Source organism: Argiope bruennichi, chromosome X1 (genome assembly GCF_947563725.1).
Source record: "Argiope bruennichi chromosome X1, qqArgBrue1.1, whole genome shotgun sequence".
Taxonomy (NCBI): domain Eukaryota; kingdom Metazoa; phylum Arthropoda; class Arachnida; order Araneae; family Araneidae; genus Argiope; species Argiope bruennichi.
The window spans coordinates 2,165,752-2,178,185 of NC_079162.1; positions in this window are offsets into that span (position 1 = coordinate 2,165,752).

Genomic DNA, 12,434 nt, shown 5'->3' on the forward strand with positions numbered 1-12,434 from the left:
AGCCACCTAGTTTTGCTGGTCTTCAGTTCGAGTCTCGAAACTGAGAACTTTTTCAATATATTTTTCTTTTCATTTTTTTTAGATATTTTTATCCTTTATTCCCACACTTACTACGAACTTTTCCAAATCTTATACTACTAAAATAAAATTTTATGTCAAAATATTTCTATATTCAAGAGAAATTTTAAGAGTCGAGTTCACGCACATGCGCAGAATTCATTCCTATTCAAAACATTGTGCTTTTAGACCAGAATGACACCACGTTAAAACTTTTAGTGGATAATCATAATGAAAGTCTTAGACCATTCAGACGTGCTGCGGGTACGAAGCTTCGTGGCCAAATCGGCAGCACGAGCCATCTAGTTTTGCTGGTCTTCAGTTCGAGTCTCGAAACTAAGAACTTTTTAAATATATTTTTCTTTCCTTTTTTTAACATTTTTTTTATATATTTTTATCCTTTATTCCCACACTTACTACGAACTTTTAAAAACCTTATACTAGTAAAATAAAATTTTATGTCAAAATATTTCTATATTCAAGGGAAATTTTAGGAGTTGAGTTCACGCACATGCGCAGAATTCATTCCTATTCAAACATTGTGCTTTTAGACCAGAATGACACCACGTTAAAACTTTTAGTGGATAATCATAATGAGAGTCTTAGATAATTCAGACCAACTGCGAGTACGAAGCTTCGTGGCCAGATCTGCAGCACGAGCCATCAAGTTTTGCTGGTCTTCAGTTCGAGTCTCGAAACTGAGAACTTTTTCAATATATTTTTATTTTCATTTTTTTAGATATTTTTATCCTTTATTCCCACACTTACTACGAACTTTTCCAAATCTTATACTACTAAAATAAAATTTTATGTCAAAATATTTCTATATTCAAGAGAAATTTTAGGAGTCGAGTTCACGCACATGCGCAGAATTCATTCCTATTCAAACATTGTGCTTTTAGACCAGAATGACACCACGTTAAAACTTTTAGTGGATAATCATAATGAGAGTCTTAGATAATTCAGACCAACTGCGGGTACGAAGCTTCGTGGCCAGATCGGCTTCACGAGCCATCTAGTTTTGCTGGTCTTCAGTTCGAGTCTCGAAACTTAGAACTTTTTAAATATATTTTTCTTTTCTTTTTTTTACATTTTTTTAGATATCTTTATCCTTTAATCCCACACTTACTACGAACTTTTCCAAATCTTATACTACTAAAATAAAATTTTATGTCAAAATATTTCTATATTCAAGAGAAATTTTAGAAGTCGAGTTCACGCACATGCGCAGAATTCATTCCTATTCAAAACATTGTGCTTTTAGACCAGAATGACACCACGTTAAAACTTTTAGTGGATAATCATAATGAGAGTCTTAGACCATTCAGACGCGTTGCGGGTACGAAGCTTCGTGGCCAGATCGGCAGCACGAGCCATCTACTATTTGCTGGTCTTCAGTTCGAATCTCGAAACTGAGAACTTTTTAAATATATTTTTCTTTTTTTTTTACATATTTTTTAGATATTTTTATCCTTTATTCCCACACTTACTACGAAATTTCCAAATCTTATACTACTAAAATAAAATTTTATGTCAAAATATTTCTATATTCAAGAGAAATTTTAGGAGTCGAGTTCACGCACATGCGCAGACTTCATTCCTATTCAAAACATTGTGCTTTTAGACCAGAATGACACCACGTTAAAACTTTTAGTGGATAATCATAATGAGAGTCTTAGACCATTCAGACGCGCTGCGGGTACGAAGCTTCGTGGCCAGATCGGCTGCACGAGCCACCTAGTTTTGCTGGTCTTCAGTTCGAGTCTCGAAACTGAGAACTTTTTCAATATATTTTTCTTTTCATTTTTTTTAGATATTTTTATCCTTTATTCCCACACTTACTACGAACTTTTCCAAATCTTATACTACTAAAATAAAATTTTATGTCAAAATATTTCTATATTCAAGAGAAATTTTAAGAGTCGAGTTCACGCACATGCGCAGAATTCATTCCTATTCAAAACATTGTGCTTTTAGACCAGAATGACACCACGTTAAAACTTTTAGTGGATAATCATAATGAAAGTCTTAGACCATTCAGACGTGCTGCGGGTACGAAGCTTCGTGGCCAAATCGGCAGCACGAGCCATCTAGTTTTGCTGGTCTTCAGTTCGAGTCTCGAAACTAAGAACTTTTTAAATATATTTTTCTTTCCTTTTTTTAACATTTTTTTTATATATTTTTATCCTTTATTCCCACACTTACTACGAACTTTTAAAAACCTTATACTAGTAAAATAAAATTTTATGTCAAAATATTTCTATATTCAAGGGAAATTTTAGGAGTTGAGTTCACGCACATGCGCAGAATTCATTCCTATTCAAACATTGTGCTTTTAGACCAGAATGACACCACGTTAAAACTTTTAGTGGATAATCATAATGAGAGTCTTAGATAATTCAGACCAACTGCGAGTACGAAGCTTCGTGGCCAGATCTGCAGCACGAGCCATCAAGTTTTGCTGGTCTTCAGTTCGAGTCTCGAAACTGAGAACTTTTTCAATATATTTTTATTTTCATTTTTTTAGATATTTTTATCCTTTATTCCCACACTTACTACGAACTTTTCCAAATCTTATACTACTAAAATAAAATTTTATGTCAAAATATTTCTATATTCAAGAGAAATTTTAGGAGTCGAGTTCACGCACATGCGCAGAATTCATTCCTATTCAAACATTGTGCTTTTAGACCAGAATGACACCACGTTAAAACTTTTAGTGGATAATCATAATGAGAGTCTTAGATAATTCAGACCAACTGCGGGTACGAAGCTTCGTGGCCAGATCGGCTTCACGAGCCATCTAGTTTTGCTGGTCTTCAGTTCGAGTCTCGAAACTTAGAACTTTTTAAATATATTTTTCTTTTCTTTTTTTTACATTTTTTTAGATATCTTTATCCTTTAATCCCACACTTACTACGAACTTTTCCAAATCTTATACTACTAAAATAAAATTTTATGTCAAAATATTTCTATATTCAAGAGAAATTTTAGAAGTCGAGTTCACGCACATGCGCAGAATTCATTCCTATTCAAAACATTGTGCTTTTAGACCAGAATGACACCACGTTAAAACTTTTAGTGGATAATCATAATGAGAGTCTTAGACCATTCAGACGCGTTGCGGGTACGAAGCTTCGTGGCCAGATCGGCAGCACGAGCCATCTACTATTTGCTGGTCTTCAGTTCGAATCTCGAAACTGAGAACTTTTTAAATATATTTTTCTTTTTTTTTTACATATTTTTTAGATATTTTTATCCTTTATTCCCACACTTACTACGAAATTTCCAAATCTTATACTACTAAAATAAAATTTTATGTCAAAATATTTCTATATTCAAGAGAAATTTTAGGAGTCGAGTTCACGCACATGCGCAGACTTCATTCCTATTCAAAACATTGTGCTTTTAGACCAGAATGACACCACGTTAAAACTTTTAGTGGATAATCATAATGAGAGTCTTAGACCATTCAGACGCGCTGCGGGTACGAAGCTTCGTGGCCAGATCGGCTGCACGAGCCACCTAGTTTTGCTGGTCTTCAGTTCGAGTCTCGAAACTGAGAACTTTTTCAATATATTTTTCTTTTCATTTTTTTTAGATATTTTTATCCTTTATTCCCACACTTACTACGAACTTTTCCAAATCTTATACTACTAAAATAAAATTTTATGTCAAAATATTTCTATATTCAAGAGAAATTTTAAGAGTCGAGTTCACGCACATGCGCAGAATTCATTCCTATTCAAAACATTGTGCTTTTAGACCAGAATGACACCACGTTAAAACTTTTAGTGGATAATCATAATGAGAGTCTTAGACCATTCAGACGTGCTGCGGGTACGAAGCTTCGTGGCCAAATCGGCAGCACGAGCCATCTAGTTTTGCTGGTCTTCAGTTCGAGTCTCGAAACTAAGAACTTTTTAAATATATTTTTCTTTCCTTTTTTTAACATTTTTTTTATATATTTCTATCCTTTATTCCCACACTTACTACGAACTTTTAAAAACCTTATACTAGTAAAATAAAATTTTATGTCAAAATATTTCTATATTCAAGGGAAATTTTAGGAGTTGAGTTCACGCACATGCGCAGAATTCATTCCTATTCAAACATTGTGCTTTTAGACCAGAATGACACCACGTTAAAACTTTTAGTGGATAATCATAATGAGAGTCTTAGATAATTCAGACCAACTGCGAGTACGAAGCTTCGTGGCCAGATCTGCAGCACGAGCCATCAAGTTTTGCTGGTCTTCAGTTCGAGTCTCGAAACTGAGAACTTTTTCAATATATTTTTATTTTCATTTTTTTAGATATTTTTATCCTTTATTCCCACACTTACTACGAACTTTTCCAAATCTTATACTAGTAAAATAAAATTTTATGTCAAAATATTTCTATATTCAAGAGAAATTTTAGGAGTCGAGTTCATGCACATGCGCAGAATTCATTCCTATTCAAAACATTGTGCTTTTAGACCAGAATGACACCACGTTAAAACTTTTAGTGGATAATCATAATGAGAGTCTTAGACCATTCAGACGCGCTGCGGGTACGAAGCTTCGTGGCCAGATCGGCAGCACGAGCCATCTAATTTTGCTGGTCTTCAGTTCGAGTCTCGAAACTTAGAACTTTTTAAATATATTTTTCTTTTCTTTTTTTTACATTTTTTTAGATATCTTTATCCTTTAATCCCACACTTACTACGAACTTTTCCAAATCTTATACTACTAAAATAAAATTTTATGTCAAAATATTTCTATATTCAAGAGAAATTTTAGAAGTCGAGTTCACGCACATGCGCAGAATTCATTCCTATTCAAAACATTGTGCTTTTAGACCAGAATGACACCACGTTAAAACTTTTAGTGGATAATCATAATGAGAGTCTTAGACCATTCAGACGCGCTGCGGGTACGAAGCTTCGTGGCCAGATCGGCTGCACGAGCCATCTACTTTTGCTGGTCTTCAGTTCGAGTCTCGAAACTTAGAACTTTTTAAATATATTTTTCTTTTCTTTTTTTTACATTTTTTTAGATATCTTTATCCTTTAATCCCACACTTACTACGAACTTTTCCAAATCTTATACTATTAAAATAAAATTTTATGTCAAAATATTTCTATATTCAAGAGAAATTTTAGGAGTTGAGTTCACGCACATGCGCAGAATTCATTCCTTTTCAAAACATTGTGCTTTTAGACCAGAATGACACCACGTTAAAACTTTTAGTGGATAATCATAATGAGAGTCTTAGACCATTCAGACGCGCTGCGGGTAAGATGCTTCGTGGCCAGACCGGCAGCACGAGCCATATAGTTTTGCTGGTCTTCAGTTCGAGTCTCGAAACTGAGAACTTTTTCAATATATTTTTCTTTCCTTTTTTTAACATTTTTTTTAGATATTTTTATCCTTTATTCCCACACTTACTACGAACTTTTAAAAACCTTATACTAGTAAAATAAAATTTTATGTCAAAATATTTCTATATTCAAGGGAAATTTTAGGAGTTGAGTTCACGCACATGCGCAGAATTCATTCCTATTCAAACATTGTGCTTTTAGACCAGAATGACACCACGTTAAAACTTTTAGTGGATAATCATAATGAGAGTCTTAGATAATTCAGACCAACTGCGAGTACGAAGCTTCGTGGCCAGATCTGCAGCACGAGCCATCTAGTTTTGCTGGTCTTCAGTTCGAGTCTCGAAACTGAGAACTTTTTCAATATATTTTTATTTTCATTTTTTTTAGATATTTTTATCCTTTATTCCCACACTTACTACGAACTTTTCCAAATCTTATACTAGTAAAATAAAATTTTATGCCAAAATATTTCTATATTCAAGAGAAATTTTAGGAGTCGAGTTCATGCACATGCGCAGAATTCATTCCTATTCAAAACATTGTGCTTTTAGACCAGAATGACACCACGTTAAAACTTTTAGTGGATAATCATAATGAGAGTCTTAGACCATTCAGACGCGCTGCGGGTACGAAGCTTCGTGGCCAGATCGGCAGCACGAGCCATCTAGTTTTGCTGGTCTTCAGTTCGAGTCTCGAAACTTAGAACTTTTTAAATATATTTTTCTTTTCTTTTTTTTACATTTTTTTAGATATCTTTATCCTTTAATCCCACACTTACTACGAACTTTTCCAAATCTTATACTACTAAAATAAAATTTTATGTCAAAATATTTCTATATTCAAGAGAAATTTTAGGAGTCGAGTTCACGCACATGCGCAGACTTCATTCCTATTCAAAACATTGTGCTTTTAGACCAGAATGACACCACGTTAAAACTTTTAGTGGATAATCATAATGAGAGTCTTAGACCATTCAGACGCGCTGCGGGTACGAAGCTTCGTGGCCAGATCGGCAGCACGAGCCACCTAGTTTTGCTGGTCTTCAGTTCGAGTCTCGAAACTGAGAACTTTTTCAATATATTTTTCTTTTCATTTTTTTTAGATATTTTTATCCTTTATTCCCACACTTACTACGAACTTTTCCAAATCTTATACTACTAAAATAAAATTTTATGCCAAAATATTTCTATATTCAAGAGAAATTTTAGGAGTCGAGTTCATGCACATGCGCAGAATTCATTCCTATTCAAAACATTGTGCTTTTAGACCAGAATGACACCACGTTAAAACTTTTAGTGGATAATCATAATGAGAGTCTTAGACCATTCAGACGCGCTGCGGGTACGAAGCTTCGTGGCCAGATCGGCAGCACGAGCCATCTAGTTTTGCTGGTCTTCAGTTCGAGTCTCGAAACTTAGAACTTTTTAAATATATTTTTCTTTTCTTTTTTTTACATTTTTTTAGATATCTTTATCCTTTAATCCCACACTTACTACGAACTTTTCCAAATCTTATACTACTAAAATAAAATTTTATGTCAAAATATTTCTATATTCAAGAGAAATTTTAGGAGTCGAGTTCACGCACATGCGCAGACTTCATTCCTATTCAAAACATTGTGCTTTTAGACCAGAATGACACCACGTTAAAACTTTTAGTGGATAATCATAATGAGAGTCTTAGACCATTCAGACGCGCTGCGGGTACGAAGCTTCGTGGCCAGATCGGCAGCACGAGCCACCTAGTTTTGCTGGTCTTCAGTTCGAGTCTCGAAACTGAGAACTTTTTCAATATATTTTTCTTTTCATTTTTTTTAGATATTTTTATCCTTTATTCCCACACTTACTACGAACTTTTCCAAATCTTATACTACTAAAATAAAATTTTATGTCAAAATATTTCTATATTCAAGAGAAATTTTAAGAGTCGAGTTCACGCACATGCGCAGAATTCATTCCTATTCAAAACATTGTGCTTTTAGACCAGAATGACACCACGTTAAAACTTTTAGTGGATAATCATAATGAGAGTCTTAGACCATTCAGACGTGCTGCGGGTACGAAGCTTCGTGGCCAAATCGGCAGCACGAGCCATCTAGTTTTGCTGGTCTTCAGTTCGAGTCTCGAAACTAAGAACTTTTTAAATATATTTTTCTTTCCTTTTTTTAACATTTTTTTTATATATTTCTATCCTTTATTCCCACACTTACTACGAACTTTTAAAAACCTTATACTAGTAAAATAAAATTTTATGTCAAAATATTTCTATATTCAAGGGAAATTTTAGGAGTTGAGTTCACGCACATGCGCAGAATTCATTCCTATTCAAACATTGTGCTTTTAGACCAGAATGACACCACGTTAAAACTTTTAGTGGATAATCATAATGAGAGTCTTAGATAATTCAGACCAACTGCGAGTACGAAGCTTCGTGGCCAGATCTGCAGCACGAGCCATCAAGTTTTGCTGGTCTTCAGTTCGAGTCTCGAAACTGAGAACTTTTTCAATATATTTTTATTTTCATTTTTTTAGATATTTTTATCCTTTATTCCCACACTTACTACGAACTTTTCCAAATCTTATACTAGTAAAATAAAATTTTATGTCAAAATATTTCTATATTCAAGAGAAATTTTAGGAGTCGAGTTCATGCACATGCGCAGAATTCATTCCTATTCAAAACATTGTGCTTTTAGACCAGAATGACACCACGTTAAAACTTTTAGTGGATAATCATAATGAGAGTCTTAGACCATTCAGACGCGCTGCGGGTACGAAGCTTCGTGGCCAGATCGGCAGCACGAGCCATCTAATTTTGCTGGTCTTCAGTTCGAGTCTCGAAACTTAGAACTTTTTAAATATATTTTTCTTTTCTTTTTTTTACATTTTTTTAGATATCTTTATCCTTTAATCCCACACTTACTACGAACTTTTCCAAATCTTATACTACTAAAATAAAATTTTATGTCAAAATATTTCTATATTCAAGAGAAATTTTAGAAGTCGAGTTCACGCACATGCGCAGAATTCATTCCTATTCAAAACATTGTGCTTTTAGACCAGAATGACACCACGTTAAAACTTTTAGTGGATAATCATAATGAGAGTCTTAGACCATTCAGACGCGCTGCGGGTACGAAGCTTCGTGGCCAGATCGGCTGCACGAGCCATCTACTTTTGCTGGTCTTCAGTTCGAGTCTCGAAACTTAGAACTTTTTAAATATATTTTTCTTTTCTTTTTTTTACATTTTTTTAGATATCTTTATCCTTTAATCCCACACTTACTACGAACTTTTCCAAATCTTATACTATTAAAATAAAATTTTATGTCAAAATATTTCTATATTCAAGAGAAATTTTAGGAGTTGAGTTCACGCACATGCGCAGAATTCATTCCTTTTCAAAACATTGTGCTTTTAGACCAGAATGACACCACGTTAAAACTTTTAGTGGATAATCATAATGAGAGTCTTAGACCATTCAGACGCGCTGCGGGTAAGATGCTTCGTGGCCAGACCGGCAGCACGAGCCATATAGTTTTGCTGGTCTTCAGTTCGAGTCTCGAAACTGAGAACTTTTTCAATATATTTTTCTTTCCTTTTTTTAACATTTTTTTTAGATATTTTTATCCTTTATTCCCACACTTACTACGAACTTTTAAAAACCTTATACTAGTAAAATAAAATTTTATGTCAAAATATTTCTATATTCAAGGGAAATTTTAGGAGTTGAGTTCACGCACATGCGCAGAATTCATTCCTATTCAAACATTGTGCTTTTAGACCAGAATGACACCACGTTAAAACTTTTAGTGGATAATCATAATGAGAGTCTTAGATAATTCAGACCAACTGCGAGTACGAAGCTTCGTGGCCAGATCTGCAGCACGAGCCATCTAGTTTTGCTGGTCTTCAGTTCGAGTCTCGAAACTGAGAACTTTTTCAATATATTTTTATTTTCATTTTTTTTAGATATTTTTATCCTTTATTCCCACACTTACTACGAACTTTTCCAAATCTTATACTAGTAAAATAAAATTTTATGCCAAAATATTTCTATATTCAAGAGAAATTTTAGGAGTCGAGTTCATGCACATGCGCAGAATTCATTCCTATTCAAAACATTGTGCTTTTAGACCAGAATGACACCACGTTAAAACTTTTAGTGGATAATCATAATGAGAGTCTTAGACCATTCAGACGCGCTGCGGGTACGAAGCTTCGTGGCCAGATCGGCAGCACGAGCCATCTAGTTTTGCTGGTCTTCAGTTCGAGTCTCGAAACTTAGAACTTTTTAAATATATTTTTCTTTTCTTTTTTTTACATTTTTTTAGATATCTTTATCCTTTAATCCCACACTTACTACGAACTTTTCCAAATCTTATACTACTAAAATAAAATTTTATGTCAAAATATTTCTATATTCAAGAGAAATTTTAGGAGTCGAGTTCACGCACATGCGCAGACTTCATTCCTATTCAAAACATTGTGCTTTTAGACCAGAATGACACCACGTTAAAACTTTTAGTGGATAATCATAATGAGAGTCTTAGACCATTCAGACGCGCTGCGGGTACGAAGCTTCGTGGCCAGATCGGCAGCACGAGCCACCTAGTTTTGCTGGTCTTCAGTTCGAGTCTCGAAACTGAGAACTTTTTCAATATATTTTTCTTTTCATTTTTTTTAGATATTTTTATCCTTTATTCCCACACTTACTACGAACTTTTCCAAATCTTATACTACTAAAATAAAATTTTATGTCAAAATATTTCTATATTCAAGAGAAATGTTAGGAGTCGAGTTCACGCACATGCGCAGAATTCATTCCTATTCAAAACATTGTGCTTTTAGACCAGAATGACACCACGTTAAAACTTTTAGTGGATAATCATAATGAGAGTCTTAGACCATTCAGAAGCGCTGCGGGTACGAAGCTTCGTGGCCAGATCGGCAGCACGAGCTATCTAGTTTTGCCGGTCTTCAGTTCGAGTCTCGAAACTTAGAACTTTTTAAATATATTTTTCTTTTCTTTTTTTTACATTTTTTTAATATCTTTATCCTTTAATCCCACACTTACTACGAACTTTTCCAAATCTTATACTACTAAAATAAAATTTTATGTCAAAATATTTCTATATTCAAGAGAAATTTTAGAAGTCGAGTTCACGCACATGCGCAGAATTCATTCCTATTCAAAACATTGTGCTTTTAGACCAGAATGACACCACGTTAAAACTTTTAGTGTATAATCATAATGAGAGTCTTAGACCATTCAGACGCGCAGCGGGTACGAAGCTTCGTGGCCAGATCGGCAGCACGAGCCATCTTGTTTTGCTGGTCTTCAGTTCGAGTCTCGAAACTGAGAACTTTTTAAATATATTTTTCTTTTCTTTTTTTTACATTTTTTTTAGATATTTTTATCCTTTATTCCCACACTTACTACGAACTTTTAAAAACCTTATACTACTAAAATAAAATTTTATGTCAAAATATTTCTATATTCAAGAGAAATTTTAGGAGTCGAGTTCACGCACATGCGCAGACTTCATTCCTATTCAAAACATTGTGCTTTTAGACCAGAATGACACCACGTTAAAACTTTTAGTGGATAATCATAATGAGAGTCTTAGACCATTCAGACGCGCTGCGAGTACGAAGCTTCGTGGCCAGATCGGCAGCACAAGCCACGTAGTTTTGCTGGTCTTCAGTTCGAGTCTCGAAACTGAGAACTTTTTCAATATATTTTTCTTTTCATTTTTTTTAGATATTTTTATCCTTTATTCCCACACTTACTACGAACTTTTCCAAATCTTATACTACTAAAATAAAATTTTATGTCAAAATATTTCTATGTTCAAGAGAAATTTTAAGAGTCGAGTTCACGCACATGCGCAGAATTCATTCCTATTCAAAACATTGTGCTTTTAGACCAGAATGACACCACGTTAAAACTTTTAGTGGATAATCATAATGAGAGTCTTAGACCATTCAGACGTGCTACGGGTACGAAGCTTCGTGGCCAAATCGGCAGCACGAGCTATCTAGTTTTGCTGGTCTTCAGTTCGAGTCTCGAAACTAAGAACTTTTTAAATATATATTTCTTTGTTTTTTTAACATTTTTTTAAGATATTTTTATCCTTTATTCCCACACTTACTACGAACTTTCCCAAATCTTATACTAGTAAAATAAAATTTTATATCAAAATATTTCTATATTCAAGAGAAATTTTAGGAGTCGAGTTCATGCACATGCGCAGAATTCATTCCTATTCAAAACATTGTGCTTTTAGACCAGAATGACACCACGTTAAAACTTTTAGTGGATAATCATAATGAGAGTCTTAGACCATTCAGACGCGCTGCGGGTACGAAGCTTCGTGGCCAGATCGGCAGCACGAGCCATCTAGTTTTGCTGGTCTTCAGTTCGAGTCTCGAAACTTAGAACTTTTTAAATATATTTTTCTTTTCTTTTTTTTACATTTTTTTAAGATATTTTTATCCTTTAATCCCACACTTACTACGAACTTTTCCAAATCTTATACTACTAAAATAAAATTTTATGTCAAAATATTTCTATATTCAAGAGAAATTTTAGGAGTCGAGTTCACGCACATGCGCAGAATTCATTCCTATTCAAAACATTGTGCTTTTAGACCAGAATGACACCACGTTAAAACTTTTAGTGGATAATCATAATGAGAGTCTTAGACCATTCAGACGCGCTGCGGGTACGAAGCTTCGTTGCCAGATCGGCAGGACGAGCCATCTAGTTTTGCTGGTCTTCAGTTCGAGTCTCGAAACTGAGAACATTTTCAATATATTTTTCTTTTCATTTTTTTTAGATATTTTTATCCTTTATTCCCACACTTACTACGAACTTTTCCAAATCTTATACTACTAAAATAAAATTTTATGTCAAAATATTTCTATATTCAAGAGAAATTTTAAGAGTCGAGTTCACGCACATGCGCAGAATTCATTCCTATTCAAAACATTGTGCTTTTAGACCAGA